This window comes from Sceloporus occidentalis, unplaced genomic scaffold, assembly GCF_023333645.1.
Source record: "Sceloporus occidentalis isolate IW3139 unplaced genomic scaffold, rSceOcc1.0.p SCAF_1, whole genome shotgun sequence".
Lineage (NCBI taxonomy): Eukaryota > Metazoa > Chordata > Lepidosauria > Squamata > Phrynosomatidae > Sceloporus > Sceloporus occidentalis.
In genome coordinates, this window is record NW_028316981.1 from 307,513,784 (window position 1) to 307,539,423 (window position 25,640).

The following is a 25,640-nucleotide window of genomic DNA, read 5'->3' on the forward strand; positions in this document are numbered from 1 at the left end:
TAAGCAATTCTCAACCTGCCTGCCTGTCTGCCCACAGAGCACTGCTTAACAAATCTCCTTTTGCCTTTTACTTATTTCTATTTTTTTCATGTTGTGAGTGGTTAATGTTGTGGTAACATTCCTAAATTGGGACACTCTTGACTGATAGACATATTTATACTTCACTGGCACATTTTTAAAAAAAATAATCTCTGCTACATTGCTAAGTATGTGTAAAGTCACGTAACATAGACCATGATAGATAATTCCAGTCAAGATACAATTTAAAAATAGAAAATCCATGATGCAGCAAGACTGTGAGCAAGAAAGACATGCACAAAACCAACCATGAAGCATAGATGAAATGAGAAATGGTTAACGTGGGATGTTATTTCGTAGTGCAACTCAAAAACCCAAATGGATTTCTGACACAAATCTGCTGGAAAACAGCCAGAAAAACACACCATCCTGTTTTCTCTCTGCATACCCATGTCATCTGTTTTAAAACTGCTTTTGAATTCAAAGCTTTTGGCTTGATGATATGGTTACAACTGCTGGCTGGCTCTATTTTTAGTCAGACAAATTGCTTTGTTCGGGGCCCAAGAGGACTTCTTTGGATGCTTTCAGGAAAAAGAAACAAACCCCAAACCATCTGAGCTTGGCAAAAGCAATTTATCTCTCCATTCCAAAATAAAGGGACAACATGAATGAATGAAGGCAGACCTTGAAAATATTATCATGAATGGCTAACATGTTAAATTTTAAAATGTATGCATTAAGTTAATGTTGGTTGTGATTTGGTGCTGAATACATGCAATAATGACAACAATGGCTGGCATTCTGCTTGAGACTTCATAAATGGCCTCACCTCTGCACAAAGTTTAGTTGAGCAGTTTGGCAATGTCCATCTGCCAGTGGAGTGATTCATACACAATTCTCACTGTTCAATGGGTACTGATGTTTATTTGCTGGCAGTGAAGGATTAAGTGGAACTCCCACATTATGGCCAAGCAACATCTGAGTCTGGTTAAGTTGGCAACCATTATTAATGAGAAAGAACAGGCAAATTGGGATACACTGCAGCAGTTTCCTTTTGCCAGAGCCAACTGTGAAGGTCAAGATTCTGTCCCCTCTTGTCCTCTCCATTTCCTGAGTATATTGAGTGCAACATATTTTTGTACTTTGAACTAGTTTTCAGCCATTGAAGTAAGCTGCGGATAAAGGGGGAAAGTGGGAGGAAGAGAGAGAAACTAGGACATTTTAAAAGCAGCTGGAAAAGTAAGGCAACAAAGGATTAATTGACAATGTTCCAGCCAGATCAGGACAGTTGGAGGATATGTCCTATGCCATTCTGGGAGTTGCAGTTTTGTTGTTGTGTGCCTTCAAGCCGTTTGGACTTGTGGCAATCCTAATGGGAACTTATCATGGGGCTTTCTTGGTAAGATTTCTTCAGAGAAGGTTTGCCTTCCCCTGAGGCTGAGAGCATGTGACTTGCTGAAGGTCACCCAGTAGGTTTCATGACCAAGCTGTGAATTGAACCCTGATCTCCAGAATTTTAGTCTCAACACTCAAACCACTATGCCACACTGGCTCTCTATTTGCAGTCATGATGGGGGAGTATTTAGAATTCTCTATCAGAGAGCTCTAGTTCCTCACCAGACTACAAATCCCAGGATTCCATTTAATGTTGCCATGGCCGAAAAAAGTGGAATCATAGCCCTGTAACTGTGCAATTTGAAAGAGTGTCTGATCTGTGCTAGTGAAATTTCTGCTTGGTTAGACTGCATTGAGAGATCTGAGTAACATGTGCTCTTGCTTTATAGATTTGAAAAGTGATGGGAAGCCTTGCCGAATGCAGTAAAGTGACAATCTCATTGATAGACTGTAGAAAGCTGGAATCAGTCCACTCGTTGATTTAGACTAAAATCATCAAACCACAACAGCTTTTAACATGCATCGTCTGACAGTACCAAAAAAAGTCCCTTGCAGCCCTAGGTGAAATTATGATAACAAGAGGGAGAGAAAGGGAAAAAAAGCTATTACTGACACCATGCTTTCATTATGCAAATGATATTAAGATAGGCTGTTCAGATCGCCTGTGGCTATGCTATAATCTCCATGCAGTGATTATAATGTGTCAAACTTAGTCATTTTGATTATGACATGTTAATTACATGCCATCCTCATGCAGACATGAATATTACTCGCAGTCAAAAGAAAACCACAAATTGGGGGCATTGATTGTTCTGTTTTGTTTGGTGTTTTCCCCCTTGTTGTTGATACTGTTGATAAAATGGATTGAAAGATAAAGAGCTACGTAATATTGGCAAAGTCATTAAAGAGAATCCAAGCTTGGCAGGGCTTTGTGCAATTTGTTCAGTGCAGCCAGATATAGGCATGGACGAGTCCATCAATTTTGTTTGCTCTCTGTTTTTTTTTACTCTTGAGCCTCTCCTGACCCACTTTTGCATTTCTTTTTTAAAATCTGTAGAAAAGTTTCCATGCATTTCGGCACACATTCCACCTAACAGATACCATTTTGTGACCATATGTACTACATGTGAGATGGGACCCTAAAGCATCAGCATGCCCTCCAACATTTCACAGATGAAAACTGGGATCTGTGAAGCCAAGCAACATCTCAGTGTGGTCAAGATGGCAAAAGCTTTTAATAAGAAAGAACACATGAGCTAGGAAAGGCTGCAGCAGCTTGTTTTTGCCTGAGCCTACTGGGAATAGCAAGATTCCTCCCTCTCCTCCTCAGTCGCTTCTGCTAAGTTGAAAACAAACTGCCTTTGAAACTCTGAATGTAATTTACAGAAACTAAAGTAAACTGATGACAAAGGGCTATAGTGAGAGTAGAAGACAGACACTGGGCTATTTTAAAAGCTGCTGAATATGTGTGATGGCAGAGGATTATAGTGGATTATAGTGCACCATCCACATTTGCTGGTGTTATGGACTAAGGACCCCCTGTGAAAGTAGAAAAACCACAAATAAAAAAACCTCTATTGTTTTTACCTGAGAAAACACCTCTCTAGGAATTTCTAGACGCACCAGTGCAACACTTTGATCAACATCCAGCAGAGGTTGACCATAGAATCATGTTGGAGGACCTACGAATATCTGGAGAAGTGTGTTGTTTTTCTAGGAATCTCTAACTCCTCCATTGGGACTCCATGGTTAACATCCTGCAGAGTCGTGCTGGAGGACCTAGATATTCCTAGAGAGAGCATGTTAATCAAATCTGCAAAAGTCAAAGTCGCAGATGTGAAGGCTGACAGTAACTGGGACTGTTCCTGCCAAATCAAGACAGTTGAAGGGTTTCATAGCATAAATCCTCATATAGCGAGTGATGTATTGATTGTGCCATGCTACACTAGTGAGGAATGGTAGCATTGCACAACTGAACCCTCCCAATGTGCAATCAAATGCACAACCAAATGTGTATATGCATACCCATGGATCCCTATGCACATCTAATCTCATCTACATACTTGAATAACTTTGCTTTATGTGGACATTATACATTAGGCAAAAAAAAAAGTCTAATCACTTCCCTAGTGGGGAGACTTATGCATGAAGACATCAAAATTGTCCTGTTGGTTCATTTCATTAATGCAAAAGATGGCTGGGCAGGTAACTGCATGTTCTCAGGTTCTGAAAGTGTAATCTGCAGTGCAGCCAATCCTTCCCCAGGCACAAACACAGCCCCTTTGCTCATTTTGTATTTGGTGGGTATGGAGCTTATGCACCACACATAAACTCAAGGCTATGGTGCCTATTGCACATTCAGTCATGCCATAGTGGAGTCCAGGCCAACCCTGACCCCCACATTTAAAAAACTCTTTGTTCAGGCTGGGATTTTTTTTTGGGGGGGGGGTCTCAAAATTGCCATAATAATCACCCAAACTGCTGCAAATCACACTTGTATTTCTCTACTCCCTCTCACTGACTCTTTCAAATCCCACCATGTTGTGACTGTTGTTGTCTGCCACTGAATAGATAATGATTTATGGCAACCATATGAATAAGGGAACTGCACATCTCTATGTTAGCAATAGCCTTGCTCAATTCCTTTCAATCCTGTTCCCCAATCCCTCTCTCAAATGGCACTAGTGATGCCACATTATTTCCAGTTGCAGCACCATGGTTGCAGGTTGAACTGCCAGACCTGCAGTGGCAGTTTAAAATGGCTCCTTCCACTGGTCCAGTTGTCCACTCCAATTTATGAGAAGATCTTGGCCACAGACTTCTTTCAAGCAATTTCCACTAATATAACACTCTTTGCTTTGAAGATGAACACATTTACTGTGCCATGAATCCCTCTGGTGATGAGTGTAAGAGTTTGGGAGGCAGAACTCCACTATGGCTCAGGACTCAGGAGTTTTGTTGTGGCCACTCCATGGGTGGTGGAAGATGAGAAGCATGATCTACCTATGCCCTATAGTCCTTTTTTCCTAGGAGCAGCAGTAGACAAGACTTGCCACAGAGCTTGAGGTGCATTTGTTTCTTAGAGAGGAAAAGGACAGCAAACTTGTTAGGCAATGGGATGCTTCAGGTCTATTCAACAGCCTGTCTCTGCTGCATATTAGAGGAGCCTTGAAAAGGAGCTTTAGAGGGATGTCCCTTCTGCCTCAAACAGCCCATTAACTAACAAGTTTGCTATCCTTTCTCCCCCCCCCCCCCAAAAAAAAATGTGCCCACAGCTTTGGGGAGCAATTCTTTGCTGCTGCTCCCCCCACCCCAGCCCAAAAAAAGAACTTTAGAAGGAGCCTTTTTTCTTATGTGCATCAAGGGAACCATTCCCACTAGCTCATTTGCCCTGGATAGTTCCGGTCCGGATTCTGTAAGCTGGTACTGAGTCTCCTTGGAAAGAAGTTCCCACTATCATTACCCCGATCGAGGCCCTTCGGTACAATCTGCCCCACTGACGTTCACATTTCAAAAAGTAGCACTTTAAAATGGAGCCTCCTTGTTGTCAATCAAATGATTTCTAAATCACTTCCGCTCTTGTCATTGGTGATGTGTCATGCAGCCATTCGCCAATGGCATGGGTGCTTTCCCCCTCCTTTTTTTAAAAAAAAATCTGGTAGCAGTTTGCATATTCTGTCAATTTGGCACATAAGAAAGGAGAGAGACACAGGGAGCCTTGGCCATTGGGGCACATTTGCCTGTAGTGCCTTTCAAAAATAGTGCTATTAGTGTCTTTAAAAAAAATCAGTGGCAACGTTCGTTAATGGCATGAGTGCTTCCCTCCCCTTTTAAAAATCTAGTGGCAATGTTTGCATATTCTGTCAAATTGTGAAATTAACAACAACAACAACAACAACAACAAAACCCTCCCAAACATCCTCCCTGGCAATGTCCAGGGCTAACCCCAAAACATCCTCCCTGGTGAAAGCAGAGCCAAAAGTGCTCTGCTTTTATTTTGGCTGCCATGCCAGCAGCAAGCAAACAAAAAGGAAATGTAGCTCAAGCATAATATGTACCAATCTGTAGCACAAGCATTCGTATAATCTGTCAATAATAGAAATTACAAAAGAGAGAGAGAGAGAGAGAGAGAGAGAGAGAGAGAGAGAGAGAGGGAGGGAGAAAGCCGTTTGCAAAGTGACCGGTGCGAGAGGGGAGGCATGTTCCACCCACTGCCCACCCTCTGACCTAAATCCCTCCCCTGAACTTGACCCGGTCATGACTCGGGCCAAGTTTACATTTGCTGGCAGCAGGGAAGAAATGGGTTTTCCAAAACAAACAAACAAACAAAACCGGGATATAATCCACTTTTGGAAAACCCGTTCTAAGGGGGATTTGCCCTGGATTGGGTGTGCAAAACCCAGATCCAAGTGTGTAAAAACCAGTGCCAGTGGGAACTTCCCACTTTTAATCCAGATTACAATTCGGTGCAAAAGGTAGTCTGAATGGCCCCAAAGATAGATTGCCAGGTAGACTTCAGTGCTGGCTGCCAAACCCAGAAATATCAAGTTGGTAACTGAAAAAAATACAAGTCATGGGTTGAGTCAAGTCAGTGCATTATTCATGTGGAGTCAAGTTCAATTTGAGTTGTTGAAGGGACTTGGGTCCGACTTGAGTCTGATTTGAGTCTGAGTCAGTTGACTCAAATCTACATCACTGAGAGTCCAAGGTTTTTTATCAAGAGTCTTTAGGTGATAGGTGTATGATACACACACCTCTCTCTCTCTCTCTCTCTCTCTCTCTCTCTCTCTCTATATATATATATATATAGGTGTGTGTATGCGAATCCATGCACTTGTATGGGTGAAGAGAGAAAAACTGTAAACAGTGGGTCTGCATCGTCACTGATGTTGCAAAAAAGGCTTCTTGAAGGTCTTGTAAAGCATACTTTTATGTCAAAACTGTTAAAAGAAATTGTACATTGCTTGCAAATTGTGGATTACATTCCCCTCAGAGCTATAAATGGTCCTCACACTTCCAGTTTTTAGAAAAGCCATAGCTTGGACCAATTCCTTTTTTTTTTAACTATAATTCCCAGAGTACCCTAGACAGCATTTAGTGGGAAAAGAAAGACCTCTTTCCCAGGCTCTGAAAGGAGACATCAAGAGACATATCTCAAAGTTAGCCTTATACTGCTACATTTGCAGCACTGTACTGTGTGCATGTGTGTGTTTCCAGGGTGGTGATGGTGCTGTCATTTTTGATATAATTTACTGTATATTTTATTTGCTACTTTGGACCATATTATTCAATGCCTCTGGCAGAAATTTGGCACAAACAATACTGCAGTTCAAGGATTAGTTAAATACCAAATTTGCACCATTTTGTTATTGCTACACTGCAGAAATTAAGCACCACTTTAACTGTCATGGCTCCTTCCTGTGGGATCCTGGGATTTGTAGTTTAGTGAGGTATTAAGCCTGGTCTGTCAGAGAGCTCTGGTGCCTTGCCAAGTTATAAATCCCAGGATTCCACAGGATGCATCCATGACAGTTAAAGTGGTATCAAACTGCTTTATTTCTACAGTGTGGATACACCCTTAGGCTCCTTCCACACTGCCAAAATAATCCAGTTTGACACCTCTTTAAGTAACATGGGTCAATGCTATGGAATTCTCTGACATAGAAAGCTAAAATATCTCACAAAACTACAATCCCCAGAATTCCATAGCACTGAGCCATGGCAGTTAAATGGTGCCTAACTGGATTATTTATGCAGTGTGAATGCAGCCGTAGGGTGCATCTACACTGTAGAACTAATGCAGTTTGATGCCACTTTAAGTGTTTCAGCTCCATCCCATTGAATCCTGGGATTTGTAGCATTACAAGGTCTTATCAATGACTTGGATGAAAGAATTGGGGGCATACTTATCAAATTTGCAGATGTCACCAAATTAGGAGGAATAGCTAATATTCCGGAGGACAGGATCAAAATTCAAAATAATAATAATAATAATAATAATAATAATAATAATAATTTTTATTTTTACCCCGCCTTTCCATAAAAATGATCAAGGCGGCTTACAAGGATTAAAACATTACAGTACAGGATAAAAACAATTACAATATGAAAATTAAAAACATTGCTACAAGGAATGGGAACAGGAATCAGTATAAAACACATATATCAAGGGCAGGAGATGGAAGAAATCAATTTACAATGGTCCGGGGTCAAAAGGAAAAACAAGGGGCAGAGAAAAGAAAAATTAACTAAGGTGGGAATGCCAACCGAAATAAATGCGTTTTTAAATTTTTCTTAAAAGAATCTAACGATGCGGCGGAGCAGAGCTCTACGGGAAGCTTATTCCAAAGAGAGGGGGAGACAATGGCAAAAGCCCTCTGTGAGGTCCTCACAAAATGTGACCTAGGGACCTCTAACAGATTTGTCCCAGATGTTCTGAGTGTGCGGGGTGGATTATATGGGGAGAGGCGGTCCTCCAAGTACCCTGGGCCCAAGCCATTTAGGGCTTTATAGGTCAAAACCAACACCTTGTATTGAGCTCGGAAGCTAATAGGCAGCCAGTGAAGGTCTTTTAAGATGGGTGTTATATGGTCCGACCTGGAGCTACCAGCGACCAGTCTATCTGCCATGTTCTACACCATCTGCAGCTTCCGGGTTTGGTACAAGGGTTGCCCCATGTAGAGCGCATTGCAGAAGTCCAGTTGAGAGGTTACCAAAGCATGTACAACAGTTTCAAGGTCCCCACGGTCCAGGTAGGGACGCAACTGGCGTATCAGCCGAAGCTGATGACAAGCACTCCTGACCGTCGCATCCACCTGAGATGTCAGCTGGAGCGACGAATCAAGGAGCACTCCCAAGCTGCGCACCGAGTCCTTCAAGGGGAGCGTGACCCCATTCAGGACCGGGTGACAGATCTCGCCACCTGGAACTGGGGAACCTAACACCAGTACTTCCGTTTTCCCTGGATTCACACTGAGTTTGTTCTCCCTCATCCAGCCCATTACCCACGCCAAGCAGGCATCTAGAGGAGAGATGCCATCCTTAGTTACTGCATCAGTCGGAGACACAGAGAAGACTATTTGTGTGTCATCAGCATACTGATAACACCGCGCCCCGTGTCTCCGGATGATCTCTCCCAGCGGTTTCATGTAAATGTTGAATAGCATAGGGGACAAAATCACTCCCTGAGGGACACCAGATGTAAGGGCCCTCTTATCAGAGCGACAGTCCCCCAGCTCCACCATCTGGAATCTGCCCGAGAGGTAGGACCGGAACCACTGCAGAGCAGTGCCCCCGATACCCAGCTCCCTCAGGCACTCCAGAAGGATACCATGGTTGATGGTATCGAAAGCCGCTGAGATGTCCAAAAGCACTAACAGGGACACGCTAGCCCTGTCCATGCCCAGACGGAGATCATCAACTAAGGCGACCATGGCAGTCTCAACACCATAGCCCGCCTGGAAGCCGGTTTGAAATGGCCCGAATAGACTAGAAAGCTGGGCCAAAGCTAACAAAATGAAATTCAACATGGAGAAATGTAAAGAAAGGGTACCAGGGATTTTATATGTTTTTATTTTTAACTTTGTTAGCCGCCCCGATTGTTCTCAGAGGGGCGGGATACAAATAAATTTTATTATTATTATTATATTATTACTGCACTTAGGGCAGAAAAATGAAATGCACAAATATAGGATGCGGGACACCTGGCTGAATGAAACTACGTGTGAAAGGGATCTAGGAGTCCAAGTAGACCACAAGTTGAACATGAGTCAACAGTGTGATGCAGCAGCTAAAAAGGCCAATGCAATTTTAGGCTGCATCAATAGAAGTATAGTGTCTAGATCAAGGGAAGTAATAGTGCCACTATATTCTGCTTTGGTCATGCCCCACCTGGAATATTGTGTCCAGTTCTGGGCACCACAATTCAAAAAGGACATTGAGAAACTGGAGCGTGTCCAAAGGAGGGTGACTAAAATGGTGAAGGGTCTGGAAACCATGTCCTATGAGGAACAACTTAGGGAGCTGGGGATGTTTAGCATGGAGAAGAGAAGGTTAAGAGGTGATATGATAGCCCTATTTAAATAATTGAAGGGATGTCATATTGAGGAGGGAACAAGCTTGTTTTCTGCTGCTCCAGAGAACAGGACCAGGAACAATGGATCCAAGCTGCAGGAAAAGAGATTCCACCTCAACATTAGGAGGAACTTCCTGACAGTAAGGGCTGTTCGACAGTGGAACACACTCCTTCCTCGGAGTGTAGTAGAGTCTCCTTCTCTGGAGGTCTTTAAGCAGAGGCTGGATGGCCATCTCTCGGGTATGCTTTGATTGAGATTTCCTGCATGGCAGGGGGTTGGACTGGATGGTCCTTGCGGTCTCTTCCAACTCTATGATTCTATGATTCTTTCATCTTTTCTGACAAAGAGTGCTGGTACTTCACAAAACTACAAATCCCAGGATATTCTAGGATGGAGCTTTGGCAATTGGAGTAGTGTCAAACTGCATTATTTCTACAGTTTAGATGTATCCTCTGTCTAGTTATGGGAGATAAGGATAACTCTGGTTACAGGGAACACACAACCCCCTTGCAGCAACAGTTGTATGTGCCTTTGTGTCCATTTCCAGGCACAATTCAAAGTGATGCGTATACAACTTGAGTAGCCAAGGAAAATATTTCCCCATATGAGCTTGCTTGTATTTTGAGATCTTTTGGGGAAGATCATCTCTATGGAGCAACACTTTTGGTGGTCCATGGGAGAAGGCCATCTCAGTGACCATCCCAGGCTCTGGTACACCTTCCCAGAATAATTACATTTTTGTCCTCACTGCTCTCCTTCTGTAGGCAAGGGAAGGCTTTTTTGTTTTGGCAGGTCTTTGGGGACTTATTGCTTGTGAGGAAAGAGCCATTGTTGTTGTTGTTGTTGTGTGTCTTCAAGTTGTTTCCAACTTATGGAGATCCTATCATGGAGTTTTCTTCGCAAGTTTCTTCAGAGGAGGTTTGTCATTGCCATCCTCTAAGGCTGAGAGAGTGTGACTTGCTCAGGGTCACCTAGTGGGTTTCCTTGGCTGAGCCAGGATATTAGTAAGTACTATATTGCCCACATTTATTGTTTCTTTGGGTTTCTTAAAATGGAGATGCTCTTAATTGCTTCTCACTATAATGATAGCTTAACAATATTTTAAAACTTTACAGGGTGTAAATTTTAGCTGTATCTCTTGTAACAGGTTGCCTTGAATCTCAGAGTGGATCTAGCAAGGAAGAAAGGAAGAAAGAAAGAAAGAAAGAAAGAAAGAAAGAAAGAAAGAAAGAAAAGAGAATTTTCCATATACTTTTTATATGTACGCTGATGACACCCAAATCTGCTTCTCTATGTCTCGGACTGCTTCAGTGACCAAGGATGGCATCTCCCCTCTGAATGAATGACTGAGGTCGGTAATGGATTGGATGAGGGTAAATAGACTTAAATTGAATCCAAATAAAATGGAGGTGCTTGCTATAGGCAATCCCAATCTGGGTATGGTGATCTGTTCTCCAGTTCTGGACAGGGTCACACTTCCTCTAAAGGACTGTGTTCGTAGCTTGGGGGTACTCCTGGATTCGTCGCTTCAGCTGTCATCTCAGGTGGATGCGACAGCCAGGAGTGCCTGTTATCAGCTTCGGCTGATTCGCCAGCTGAGACCCTTCCTGGAACGGGAAAACCTAGAAATGGTTGTACACTTACTGGTAACTTCTCGTCTCGATTTCTGCAATGTGCTTTACTTGGAGCAACCCTCATGCCATCCTCGGAAGCTGCAGCTGGTACAAAATATGGCAGCCAGATTGGTAACAGGGAGTTCAAAATTTGAATCCATTACACCTATTTTAAAATCCCTACACTGGCTCCCCATTTGCTTCTGGGCACAGTATAAGGTGTTGGATATTACCTATAAAGCCCTAATTGGCTTGGGTCCAACATACCAGAGGGAATGCCTCCTCCCATATAATCCTTCCCGCACTCTCAGGTCCTCTGGGATGAATCTATTGCAGTCAGAGAGAACTAGACTAGTAACCACTTCCCAGAGGACATTTTCCGTTGCCGCTCCAAAACTCTGGAACGATTTACCAGATGAGATCCGCCAAATAACATCTTTAGGTGCCTTCAAGAAGGCAATAAAAACAGATCTTTTCCAGCGAGCCTTCCTGAATTGACTTCCAATTTTTCCACTTACCTAATTGTTCCCATTGGATTGAATGATCTTGATTCGTTTTATTGGCCATCGGTTGGGAATTGTTTTATTGTTTTATAGGGTGGGAAGGAGTTTGGGAACTTGAAATGTAATATGTCTTTTAACTATTTTTTCCGTGTTTTGTTTTTTGTTTTTGTTTTTGTTTTTTTGACTTGATTTAGTTGTCTTTGATATCTTGTTACCCACCTCAATCCAATACAGGGAGAGGCGGGATATAAATTATTATTATTATTATTATTATTATTATTATTATTATTATTCAATAAGGATGACTACTTAAATATTTGAATCCTTAATGTAATCTGAAGTGAGCACAGGTTTACTCCTTTCTAGCATCTAAGCTGAAACCTGTTTGTGTTTTGGGTCCTTTTAATAGGTATTTTACTCTTTCTTTGCAAATGTACATGTGCATATTCTATTGCACACTGAAATATTTTAAGAACCTATAGTTCTTTTGTGGCTTGGCACTCTTGGGGGGAAAATGTACAATTTCAGCAGAGATGGTTCAATAAAGTATTCCCTGGTGATGAAATGTGTCATTAAATATAGAAATAGATCCAGCACAGACCCAGTCTATAGAGATTCCCTTGAATGGGGATATCTAGGCAAGAAAAAGAGGCTGAATTACCAAAATACCTCAGTACATGCTGGACGGGAGTGTGGGTAGATCTTCACCAGGGAGTAACACTTAAAGTAGACATATAAATAGCTGGTATTCTGGCTCGATTGATTAAATTGGAACAAATAAGCCTCACTAAAAGCAATCTGCAAATACATCAGATTCCTGCATGCCTATATGGTGTTCACTAATGTTGCAAAGGTATCTAAAGGAATGTATAATCTTTGCTAATTAATTGCATGGTAGTACTTTTCCAAAGATGTGGAATTTAACCATTAAAAAAACAAGAACAAAGCAAAACACAGCTGCTTTGAAAAACCCCAACAACTACAGGGAATAGCTTCTGAGCAAATCATTTTGTCTATTATTACATTTTTATAAGGCTAGTTTCTGTATCAGGGAGCCATAGCGTAACTTTAAGCTCATGGAATTACACAATGCCACCTTGTTAGTGAATGGCAAAGCCAAATGTGCACACGCATTTGCTTATGCAATGCACATTGATGCATAATGCACCACATGTATCAGTGTGCATCCATGCACAATGTATTACCTGCATTGGTGTGCACTGTAGATTCCATGCACAATGGCACTGGATGTGCTAGTCCACTTCTGCAACCTTGAACTGAATCCACATGGAACAAAATGTGACACTGGTTCTGTAAGGAACATATTCACGTGTAAGAAACCAATAGGATTCTGGTGTAATTTTATATAATACATGCTGCGTAGTATTTATATTATAATTGTTATTGTTGTTGTTGTGTGCCTTCAAGACATTTCCAACTGATGAAGACCCTAAGGCGGGGGGTTTCTTGGCAAGTGTCTTTAGAGGATTTGCCATTGCCATCCTCTGAGGCTGAGAGAGTGTGATTTGCAACTCAGTTGGTTTAAATGGCTGAACCGGGATTCCAACCCTGGTTTCCAGATTCTTGGTCCAATGCTCAAAATGCTACATCATGCTGGATATCTTTTTTTTTTTTTAAAAGATACCTTTATTTGCCATGATTAAAATACATAATCTTTCATACAGCATATGCTACACATCATACATTACAATAAATCTTACAACCTTACAATGTGTCATATCACCATCATACAATACATCATATAGCCCTCACTAATCCCTAATGTTGTACACTCAGATATCATGTACTAGTTATTCTCCATATATCATTTAGTACTCACCTAACAGTATACAGTGGTGCCTCGGGTTACGAAATTGATTCGTTCCGCTGTCAATTTCGTAACCCGAAAGGCTTTCGCAAGCCGAATCGCCATAGGCGCTAATGGGGAAAAGCCGCGATTTGGTGTAAAATAGCGCCGAAAAGCACCAAAAGTTTTTTCGTAACCCGAAAAAATTTTCTTAACCCGAAACAGTTTTTTTAAATTAATTTTTTTCGTATCCTGAAAATTTCGTAAGCTGGGTAATTCGTATCCCGAGGTACCACTGTACCAATATTCCACTGCTCCTTCTAACACTTCTCATTCTCTCTGTTGTCCCTCTTGTCCCTCTTCTTTCTATCCATACCTGTTCTTACGTTGTCTTTCCAATCCTTCTTCACCTTCCACACCTTTTATCACATTCCTCTACTCATATGCTGGCTCTTATATTATAATTTCCTGATTCCAGAGTTTTATTCTGGAAGAAATTTTATTACATTTATATTCCGTCTTTCATCCAAGGTGATTAAGGTGGTGTTTATGGTCTTTTGTCAACCATTGTATGAGGGACGTTTGTAACGGTTAGGATGAGAGATGATGACTGACCCAAGGTTATCTATCAATCTTAACAGCAGAATAGATATGGAGTCAGAAAAGTCAAATGCAGTCCTAGGCTGTATCAAGAGAAGTACAGTGTTCAGAATGAGAGAAGTAATAAGAAGTAGTCTGCTTTGTTCAGACTTCACCTGAAATAATGTGTCGGTTTCTCAGTACAGAAGATTCACATGGTCACTGACAAGTGAACATGTCCAGAGGAAGGTAACCAAGTTAGTACAGGGTCTGGAGCTGGGTATGTTCGGCCTGTAGAGGTGATAGCCATCTTGAAATACCTGAAGTGCCTGTGGAAGTACATGTGGAAATGCCTGTAGAAGATTCTTTTCGCTGCTCCAGAGACTAGGACATGGAGCACCTAATGCACTGGTGGAAAGGGGTGCCAGGTCTGGTGGCTTTGCTGACCAAGCAAGAAAGGGAGTCTCCTCCCTCTCCCATCTGGCCAGCAGCTCCATCAGACCTAGAAAGGCAGCCAGGCAGCAGGAGAGGACATCAGCCTTTTGGGTCTGGGGGCTTTGCTGGCCAGGGGGAAATGTAGTCCAACCACCCTAACCACTTCTGCTGATACTTGGCCATGGTGCCCTGAAGAAACTAGAAGTCTTATTTCATGATTATTATTTCATTGGCAGGTGTTTAAAAATGTTTCACAGGAAAACAGGAAAACAGATTCCACTTAAACATTAGGAAGAACTTTCTGAAAGCAAGACAGTTCGACAATGGAAATATGCTGCCTTGGAGTGTGGTGGAGTTTCTTTCTTCGGAGGTTTTTAAACAGTGGCTGGATGGTCATCTGTTTTGATTGTGCATTCCTGCGTGGCTGTATAGGGTTGGACTGGATGATGTGTCTTCCAATTCTATGATTCTATGAGCAAGGAAACCAAGGGAACAGAGAAACTGATAGAGGACGGGATGAATCCTGATCCTGGGATATAGCCAGCTTTTAAAATATTGATTGACTGTACCTTGCTCCCGAGACCCTGAGATGCATAGTTCCTGTTCCAGCTCCTACCATGCATTAGCCTACTTAACTTTTGCTTTTAAAAAACCCCACAAGAACCCACAACTGACCTCCCAGAGCCAAATCCAATGAATTTTGGTCTCATCTCAGTAAAAACTCTGTGCTAATTTGCAGAATAGTCACAGGCTGCTTTCTCACTATGATTTAAAGTGAATTGCTGATCAGGTTATATGACCGTTGTTCCCATTTGAAACTGGTTCTGATCCGACTGTGATTGGTTTTAATCATGATGAAGCAAAGCAAATGCAAACCCCCCCCCCCCCTGCTCTTTCCTTCTTTGGCGGTTCTTTTTAAAAGAGTCAGTTCTGAAGCATGTTCAAGAAGTGGGAATGATGGATCTGAATCACATCATTCTGGAGGGAAGGAACTAGTGGCAGAGGGGAATTAACATCCATCCTCAGTTTTTGGTGGATCCACCAATCCCCCTCCCTTCAGCGCTGCCTTTGTGCTTGTGGTATAACCTAGGGGCACATGATTTTTTTTAAAGGGGCGCAAACTAGTGGGGATGACAATCATGTCAAAAAAGAAGTGATTACAAGGGGATAATGAAAAGATTCATTTTCATAGTGGGAATGACGGACATTTTGGAATTGATTTAGCAACATGTAGTGAAGGTGAATCGCAAACCGGTTTAAATGTAAGTGGGAATGAACCCATAGAATCATAGAATCAGAGTTGGAAGAGACCACAAGGGCTATCCAGTCCAACCCACCAGTCATGCAGGAACTCACAATCAAAGCATCCATGACAGATGGCTATCCAGCCTCTGCTTAAAGACCTCCAAAGAAGGAGACTCCACTATACTCCAAGGGAGTGTCTTCCACTGTTGAACAGCTCTGTCAGGAAGTTCCTCCTAATGTTGAGGTGGAATCTCTTTTCCTGTAGTTTGCATCCATTGTTCCAGGTCCTGTTCTCTGGTGCAGAAGAAAACAAGCTTGTCCCCTCCTCAATATGACATCCCTTCAAATATTTAAACCAGGCTGTATCACCTCTTAACTATCTCTTCTCCAGGGTAAACATACCCAGCTCTCTAAATCTTTCCTTGTAAGGCATAGTTTCCAGGCCCTTCACCATTTTAGTGGTCTTTCTTTGGACACGCTCCAGCTTGTCAACATCTTTTTTTGAATTGTGATGCCCAGAACTGGACACAGTATTTCAGGTGAGGCCTGACCAAAGCAGAATACAGTGGCACTACTACTTCCCTTGATCTAGACACTATACTTCTATTGATGCAGCCTAAAATAACCTTTTCTTGTGCTATGCTTGTGTACACCCAGCAGCTCCATTGCTCCTAAGACATGGCATTAACTTTACATCACTCTTTCCAGGGAAGCAGAATTGGCCCCAGCTACTGTACATCTCTCCCCCTCCCTGGCTTTTTCTTCAGCCCCAGTGACAATTGTAAAGTTGGCACTTATGCAAGTGCAATTTGAGGAGTTCATCTGAGACTTTGCAGTTTGCTTGTAATGTACAAAATAAATTTTAAATAAAATCAAAGGCATCTCCCCCTAAACATTGTGTTGTGGGTTTTTTTTTTAACAGAGGGACATTTCAAGTCAAGTTTTACACAGGTTTAGCCCAGAGGGAAATTAAACTCTACATTTAAATGGAGATTGCACACACAGGAATCCATTAGTTTCAATATTTCTCAGCAGGAGGGTTCAGAGTTATTTAAATAAGTTTGGATATTAAACTGAAAGTAGCCATTAAAGGAATGTAGATTTGTTTGCATAGTTTTTATAGAAATCTTTCTGTTTTCCAGCTGCCTGGTGGGTGGGGAAAAAAACGAGAAGAAGAAGGAGCCCATCGCTTGCATGATGTGAATCTTATTAATGCATGTGTCTGTTAAGAGGGGAAATATACCTTTTCATTATGGCATTTCCTCTGCATTTTTAGCAGGAAATTACAGAATACTTAAGAGTTATAAAATATGTTCTTTAGCCCAAAAACCAAAAATAGCACTGTTTTCCCCATTGAAATGTTCATTTTGGGTTCTTCCTCACGTTTTGAGGTTGTTGTTTTTTCTCTTACAGTAGCACTAATACTTTGACATTAAAACCACTGACATTAAAAAATATTGATTAGGTTAGATACTCTGATTGTCAGTGAAATGATTTAAAAAGTTATTTAGGTCTTTTCTGTTAGCATCTCTGCAAACGGTGTAGTTTAAAGAAGCCCAAGCCAAAGGAAACCAAACAAAAGAAAACAAAACAAAAAAATCCTGCCAACGTTTTGCTATGATTCTCTTTCCTGGTTTTCTTTAGGGATTCATAAATATTGATTGTACCGTAAAAAATTGATGGAATCTTGAAAGAGACTGCTGTCCGGGCAGCTAGGGAATTCACTCAATTTTTCTCAATAGCTGCAGTCTATAAAAAGAGGAGATGTTTGCAAATTGTTTCTCACCTTGTCTTTTTAGTATTTAATAGCTCTCAATTCTGCAGCCCTGTGAACCATGCATGCAGTTCGTTTTCCATCACAGGAGTCTTCATGTCCCCTCCTCTCCTTGTTTCCATGAGAATTAAAAAAGAGAACATGGCACCAGAGGGGTTAAACAGCCTTTTGCAGGGAATGGGGAGGAAAGATTCATCAGACCGGCAACAGGCCTCTTCCAGGGTAATTGTTATATTAACATTCCTCAACTCAACTCTGCCCCTCCACACGCACAAATTTCTGTCCTTTTTAGCCTGATGTAGAAATGGACAAGCAAAAAGTGATTTCAGCTTCCTGATGAAAAAGGTCAGTTCTGAAATCAATCTGCTTCAGCGTCGTAACATCTCTGAACTAACCTTATTCCATTTGTTGATTAGAGGAGTAATTCCCAAACTGTGGGCCAAGGCACCTTAGTGTCCCATGAGAAAAAGGCTTGGAGTGCCGTGAAGAAGAAATGAGTTGAGTTGCTAACACAGGGGCTTTGGTGGTTGGTGGACTGCAAGTCCCAGCAGGGACGTAGCCAAGGGGGGGGTTCTTGGGGTCCGGACCCCCCCTTCCATTAGAAAAATGAATGGTGTGTGCTGCTGCGCCGCTGCACTCAAGCCCCATTATAATGGTGGCACTTAGTCTGGAACCCCCCCCCCCCTTCCTAAAATCCTAGCTACGTCCCTGGTCCCAGCAGCCATAACCACCATAGCCTTGATGGGGAATGTTGGGAGGAACAATCCAACAATGTTTTGAGGATCACCTCCCATGTTAAAAGGTCCTACGTGTCTCAGGTACTTGTCCCTAAAAGAGGTTTCTCACATCATCTCATACCTGTAATTGTCCTGATTTGGCAAGGACCGTCCTGATTAATCCTCTGTTGTCCCACTTTTCTAGTTGCTTTTAAAATGTCCCAATTTTTCTCGCCTTCTCCCACTTCCTTCTCAGTTTAATTCAATTGCTGGAATCCTATCCTTTCCAGTAGGCTCAGGGAAAAGCAAACTTCTGTATCTTCTCCCAGGGGCATCACTAGGAAGGTGTGTGTGTGTGTGTGTGTGTGCGTGTGTGTGTGTGTGTGTGTGTGCGTGTGCGTGTGTGCAGATCTCACTGGGTGACACCGTAATGGGGGTGACACTGCTGCTTTCCAAACACCAGCCTTTTGGCAGGAATGGGCTGTTGGAGATGGTATGAGTAGGGTGAAGCTTAGTGGGAAGAGGAAGGAGAGGCCACAGATTTTATTTAAAAATTTAAAATGTTAAAATGTTAATTTTTATTCTTTTTAAATTTTATTTAAAAGCCATTTTACCAATTTTTCATTTCAACCACATGAAGTGATGTACATGTAAATACATTTCAGCTGTGCATGTGATAGTGCAATTTAAAGGTATAAGTTCAATTTTGTTAGTTCTTTACATCACTGGCAAAATGACAACTATTGCCATTACATTCAGTGACATACAGGAATTACAATATATTAGTAACATTAATACAAAAACACAATACTAAGGAGGCATAGGAGGAGGTCAGTGAGGTGTGTGTGTGACACCATGAGTTACCACACCGAGTGCCGCCAACCCTAGTAATGCCACTGGCCTCGCCTAATTTGTGTGTTCTTCCTCTTGAATAACTTTTGCTATCTTGACCATACTCTGATGCTATTTGGTCACATGTGTCCCAATTTTTAATTTGTCTGTTGCATGCACAGCTGGCATCTGCTCTTCTGCTCTTCTTGTTCTCAGCTCTCCAGACCTAGGTGGCTAAGACAATTCACAGATGAAACAGACCTACATAAAGCCCATCCTGAGTCATACAAGCAGAGGATGTCTTGCAAGAGTTCCAGGCTCCCACAAAATCTCTTTAAAAAAATTATTGAAATTTACAATATATACAGAAAAATTGCTTGTCATCTTCTTTGTCATTAATTCTCCCCCTACCCCCTCACCCCTATGTTTGACTATAGTAAATACCGTCTTAAGAGCTATTCAAATACATTCCTCTATTAAAACAGAAACTATGTATAACTATAACTCCTTCATAACAAATTATATGTGTGTATGTATATGTGTAAGTACATTTTGATAACACAGAAGATTACGCTTTTGTCTAGTAGCTTTCCTTGAATCTCCATCCCTTACCGATTATATTATAAAAATGCTTATTTAACCAAAAAAGATAAAATTTACTGAAAAATCTGTTTAAGTTGTCCATCTATCTTTGCAATATTTCAATAGTGGGTCCCAAATCTGATTTACTTCTTCAGCTTTGTCTCTTAATGCCATTGTGATTTTATCCATTTCCACTATTTCCAGAGACTTGTAGAGCCATGTATCCACCGTGGGAACTTCTGAATTTCTCCAAAATTTTGCTAAAGAGATCCTTACAATTGTTATTAAATCCAGTATTAGTTTTAATTTCTGTCTTACTTCTTTACTGTCTACCATATTTAACAGAAACAATTGGGTTAAAAATTAAGTTCAATTTGAAATATCTTTTGTATAATCTTATGAATCTCTCTCCATAAATTTTTGACTTTAGGGCATGTCCACCACATGCAGGCTCCCACAAAATCTCTAATCTTCTTCTCCTCTTGCAGAATTGAGGTAGGTTTTATGTATGCCTGCCTCACATCTGCCAGCCAATCTTGAGATAGCTTGGCACTGTCCTGCACTCTTCCTCTGCTGAAAATGCACAGTTATTCAAATCCATGCAAAGCAGCACAGGCTTGATAATGCTCATTTTTGCAGATTTCCTTGGATATTCTGATAAAAAACATTAAGCCTTCTTCTGTGGATTTATGGAGTTTTTCCACACCCCTTCCACTGCAAAATGCCCAAAGTCCTGCAAATCACATGTGTCTGGATCAATTTTATTCAACTGGAATGGGGAATATTTTAATTGTGTAGATTTGCCCTTAAAAACAACAAGACAACACTAAGTGGATGGAATGTCCCCCAACAATTTCCCCTTAATGTTTTCCTTAGCTAAGCATGCCAATCTCTTCTAGTCTTTGGCACAAAGTTGGCAAAAGGGACTTCCTTCACACATAGCTGGTGCCCAATAAAGTAGATTGGACATAGAGTTATGATCTTGGCAATAGTGTTAAAGTTGTGACTAAGTAGCGATCATGAATAGAGAACATTTATAGATGAGAACCTAAGTTCTGTGTTCATGGCTGCTACTTGGTCATGGTTTTTAAAAATATTTTTGAGTTTATCAACAACAATAAAACAAAGAAAATATTCATAACAATCATATAAATATTCTTTCTCTTACATGCAGTACAAACGTGTAACAAACAAATAACATTCAAACCAAAAAAATAACCCCTTCACCATTAGTTACTTCCATACCCTCAGTCTCTTGGTATTTTCTCTGTTCTTTTTAGTTTAAGACTATCTTGTTGTTACCTTATTTCTTCTGTTTTTCTATGCTGTGTTGTCTAAGAATTCTTACATGTTTATATTGATCTTCATCTTCTCAGTATTTAAAACGTTTGATTGCCAAATCATATTTTTCCCCAATTAATTCAGAGTCATAACATGATAGAATTACCCCATTTCAGTCTTAAAAATATCAAAACTTTCCCCAAATCTTCCATTAATTTAGAATTTTTCTGATTTTTGCATGTCTTATCAATTTCCAAGACCTCTAATGGTTTTACTAACCAGTCTTCCAGTTTGGGAATTTTCTCTGCTTTCCATTCTTTTGCAAATATCATTCATGCAGCTGTTATCATATAGAACAGGGGTAGGCAACCTGCGGCCCGCGGGCTGGATGCGGCCCGGTGAGGCCTTGGGACCGGCCCCAGCCCAGTCCTGCTGCCGATTGTCGCCAGGGCCTTTGGCGTCTCGTGCGAGGGGCATGGTGGGGCAGTTGTCTATAGAAGCCTCAGAAACATGCATTTATCTTAACATTTTTTTAAAAAATCAGCAAATTTTTTCGCGTGTCCTCCATTTTTTATTTAAAAAGTGCCCTCCATTTGAAAATTTTGTCCTACATTTGTCCCGGTTTATTTATTTATTTAATTTTTTAGAAATTATTTAATTATTTATTTTTTGGCTTCGGCCCCACAGTTGTCTGAGGGACAGCAACCCGGCCCCCGGCTCAAAAGGGTTGCCTACCCCTGATATAGAACAACAATCTGCCATGCATTTTCTGCTTAGTCACAATTTTGACACTATTGCCACAATTGTAGCTCCCTCACTACTTTGGTAGCACCAGCTTCAGGGAGGGAAGGCGATCCATTCTGCTGGCAATTGGAGCAAGACAAATGATCTTTTGGTGAGGTTTGGAAGGATCAGGACAGGTGACTTAGGTCCAAAACACACTGCAGAAATAATCCAGTTTGAGGCTACTTTAACTGCCCTGGCTCAGTGCTAGGGAATCCTGGGAATTGTAATTTATTGTTCCACCAGAGCTCTCTGAGAGAGAAGGCTAAATATCTCACAAAACTACAAATCCCAGAATTCCTTAGCATTGAGCCAGGGCAGTTAAAGGGGTCTAAAACTGGATTATATCTGCAGTGTGTTTTGGACGTCTGTTATGTTTACTTAACTTAGTATACAAAGGGATCTTTGAGACTAGCTGCACAACAAAATAAGTTGTAGCATGAGCTTTTGTAGACTTGGTCTATTTCCTCAGATGCATGGAGTGTCCTTCCTGGGTTCCACTTGACTCCATGCATCTGAGGAAGTAGACCAAGTCTACAAAAGCTCATGCTACAAATTTTTCACACAGATCCTGTTGCATACTGATATTCCAGACTAGCATGGCTATGTCTCTGTATAGTCAGTTTTACTTAAGTATACTTAACTAAGTAGCTGATGTAAAATACTGGTCATTGTCATCATCGTTATCTTGTCCATTATTATATTTATTTTTATTATTCTTTCCGGAGATAGTAAATCCACAACAATTCTTGTTAGGAATTAAAATATGTTCCTACTGAGACATTGAAACATGCTTGTCAGTCTCTTGAATGTTTTCATTTTTGTGGTTGTTTTAAGTACACTTAAGTAAATAGCTGATACAGATTACAGGCCTACAATAAAAAATTATGATTATGATAATGATCAAGGAGGATCATGCTCATGCTGCTGCTGTTATGCTGGTCACTCAGCCAAGTACTCCAGATATGATCTCATGAATGCAGAGCAGAATGGAACATCAGTGGGGCTGACCCATAAGCATTACATTCAGAAAATCCCAGCTTTATATCCTGACTTTTCCAGTTAAACTATAAGCAAATGATAAGAAAGATTTTTCTCTGACAGAAGTCCTGGAGAGGCACTATTAGCCAGAAGAGAAAAACGGGCCAAACGAACCAAACCAGATGGATTAGTTCCAGTTCTTGTGTTTAAAAGGAAAGCAAAACCACATTTTAGAAATGTGTCCTTGGCAGACCAGTGCAAGACAGAGAGTTTCAGAGTAAAATATGTAGAGTAGGCAGGAAAGAAGAGAGCAAGTGCTGTGTAGTGGTTTGAGCATTGGATTACGACTCTGGAGATCAGGCTTTGATTCCCAGTTTGGCCATAGAAACCCTCTGGATAAGTCACACACTCTCAGCCCCAGCAAATCCTGTAATAGGTTCAACTTACGGTTGCCATAAGTCAGAAACAACTTGAAGGCATACAGTAACAACAGGTTCAAACTTATCAAGGTTCTCCTATTCTCAGTGGAAGTGGTAAACTGAATTCTCCAGGAGCTGTCTAAGGTTCTGAAATCTGTCTCCACGTTATTTTCAGAACCTTGGAACAGGTCCTTTAAAATAGGACCTAAAACCTAGACTAGATTCTGTTTTAGGTCTCATCTACACTGCAGAATGAATGCAGTTTGTCACCACTTTTAACTGCCATGGTTCAGTGCAATGAATTCTGGGATTTGTAGTTTTGTGAGATATTTAGCCTTCTCTGTCAGAGAGCTCTGTTACCACAACAAACTACAAACCCCAGAATTCCATAGCATCAAGTCACGTCAGTTAAAGTGGTATCAAACCGCATTATTTCTATAGTGAAGATTCAGCCTTAATGACATTAGAGCCACCACCCTCCAGTGCCTTTTCCACCCACTTGCTTATTTGAAATCAGTTCCATATTGGATTCTGAGGGCTTTCCCCCTCCTAACATAGCAGTTTATAAACATTTCCATGTGCATTTTAAAATTTTGTGCCTATTTGTTCATAACCCTGTGTACTTCCATTAAGGCATTTTTAACTACATCCTACTACTGACCAAAGTGTGTCTGAGTTTTTAATCTTCAGGTTTTTTCCATGTACATCTTTGAAAGGCATGCACCTTTTGTTTGTTTGTTTGTTTCAGCAAGAATTGTATCACAATTTCTGACAGCAAATTACATTCAGATCCATTTTTGGAGCACATGAAAATGCAAATCCAAAAATTTCTAGTTAGAAACACCCAAGAGAAAAACCTAAGAAAAATCTGAGAATTTTCAAGGAAATGCTGTAATTGGCCAAGAACACCTTTGGTGCTGGCAGAGAGTAAAGCTACACCAGAATACTTACACTGAAGTGCTGCAGGTTAAGCCCATTCCCTTTCTCTAGCAGTTCAATGGCAGCTGGACATTGGCAGGGTGCAACCCATGGCCAACCCATGGTTATTTGGGCCAGAGGGTAGATCTATGCATAGGCATCATCTTACTGGGGAAATGCATTGTAGAAGGAGGTAGTACTTAGGCTGGTGTAACCCCGTTTGTTGTAGTTAACTGCCCTAGAGTTGCTCTCGACTCATGGCGACCCTATAGTTGAGACATCTCCAAGACCCTCTGTCCTCCACTGCTCTCTGCAACGTCATAAAACCTGTGACTCCATAGAGTCCATCCATCTGGCATGAGGCCTTCCTCTCTTCCTACTTCCCTCCATCTTTCCCAGCAATATTGTCTTTTCCAATGAGTCCTTCCTTCTCATGATGTGTCCGAACTACAACAGCCTCAGTTTGGTCATCTTGGATTCCAGGGGGGTTTCTGGCTTGATCTACTCTAGGACCCATTTGTTTCTCCTTTTGGCTGTCCATGGGATCTTCAGCATTTCTCCAGCACCACATCTCAAATGAATGGACTTTCTTCCTATCATCTTTCTTAACTGTCCAGCTCTCATATCCATACATGGTAATAGGGAATACAATGGCTTGATCAATGCTAACTTTAGTGGTCACCTGCATATCTTTACACATTCAGATCTTTTCTGAAACTGAAGATATGGAGTTGCAAATGCCCCTGCATCTTAATGGGGGAGCTGACTTCTAAAGAGGGTTGTTGTTAAGAGGGAAGTAGGAGTAAAACACTGCTGGAAGAGTATGTAGGAGTTGGTTTATGAGGCCATGTTTTAAACTTATTACATTCTCTCATGGCAGAGCACAGGGTGACAAACAAATAGATATTGGAGATGTGGTACACAGTGCTTAAAATGAGAGAAAGCTAAGAAATCCAGATTCTGGGGCCAGGTTTGCCAGGTTTGCCAGGTTCATCAACTGTGAAAAGCTGCAACCGGTAAACATTATGGATTGTAATATCCAACTATGCACACTTCATCCTTGCTACAATTATACATCTATTTCATTTTCTTATATTTGACATATTAACATGTACCTGTGGCAGAACTTGAATTATTTCTTGGTTGAGGCTAATTCGCTGGAAGAATGTTTTCTCAGGTCTTCTTCAATACTAACATCTTACTCTTCTGGCTGAAACCTTATGTATCACATGCAAAAATATGCGACATTCTGGATAGTGCATTATGTCTCTTTTATTCACAAGACCTTATGGAAAAATAAACTTGTTAATTTTTCAATTGCCACAAAGCTCCAAGGCAGACTGTTAGATTGTTACTGTCATTGGTAGAAAGTGCCAGTTAGTCCATATTTGGGCCAGATTGCTCTGTTAATGCTTAATCTGCTTTTCCTTGAGTTTCCTAATGGTTGAACAAGCTGGCATCTTCTACATTTTTCCTTGATTCAGAATACTTTTCCTTTTGTCTGGTTCTACATTACTTTGGCTTTATGGTCAATCTTTTACCATTTTCCTTCTTATCCTGTCTATGGAGAAGCCATGGGATCGCTAACACGTTTTCTGTTACCTGCACTTGGACTACATCCCATCCTCCAGAAATACAGAAAGAATGCCATTTTGTTCCTTTCCTTAGCATGTACACCACTAAAT

General features: G+C 41.2%; 1 long non-coding RNA gene across 1 annotated transcript in view; it reads left to right on the forward strand.

Moving 5' to 3' along the window:
• LOC149324206 (uncharacterized) overlaps positions 1-25,640 on the forward strand; it is a 135,841-nt gene that overhangs the window by 90,903 nt on the left and 19,298 nt on the right. Inside the window, exon 2 of the long non-coding RNA XR_016277929.1 lies at positions 10,636-10,839. This is a non-coding gene — a long non-coding RNA (uncharacterized LOC149324206). The remainder of the gene's footprint in view (positions 1-10,635; positions 10,840-25,640) is intronic.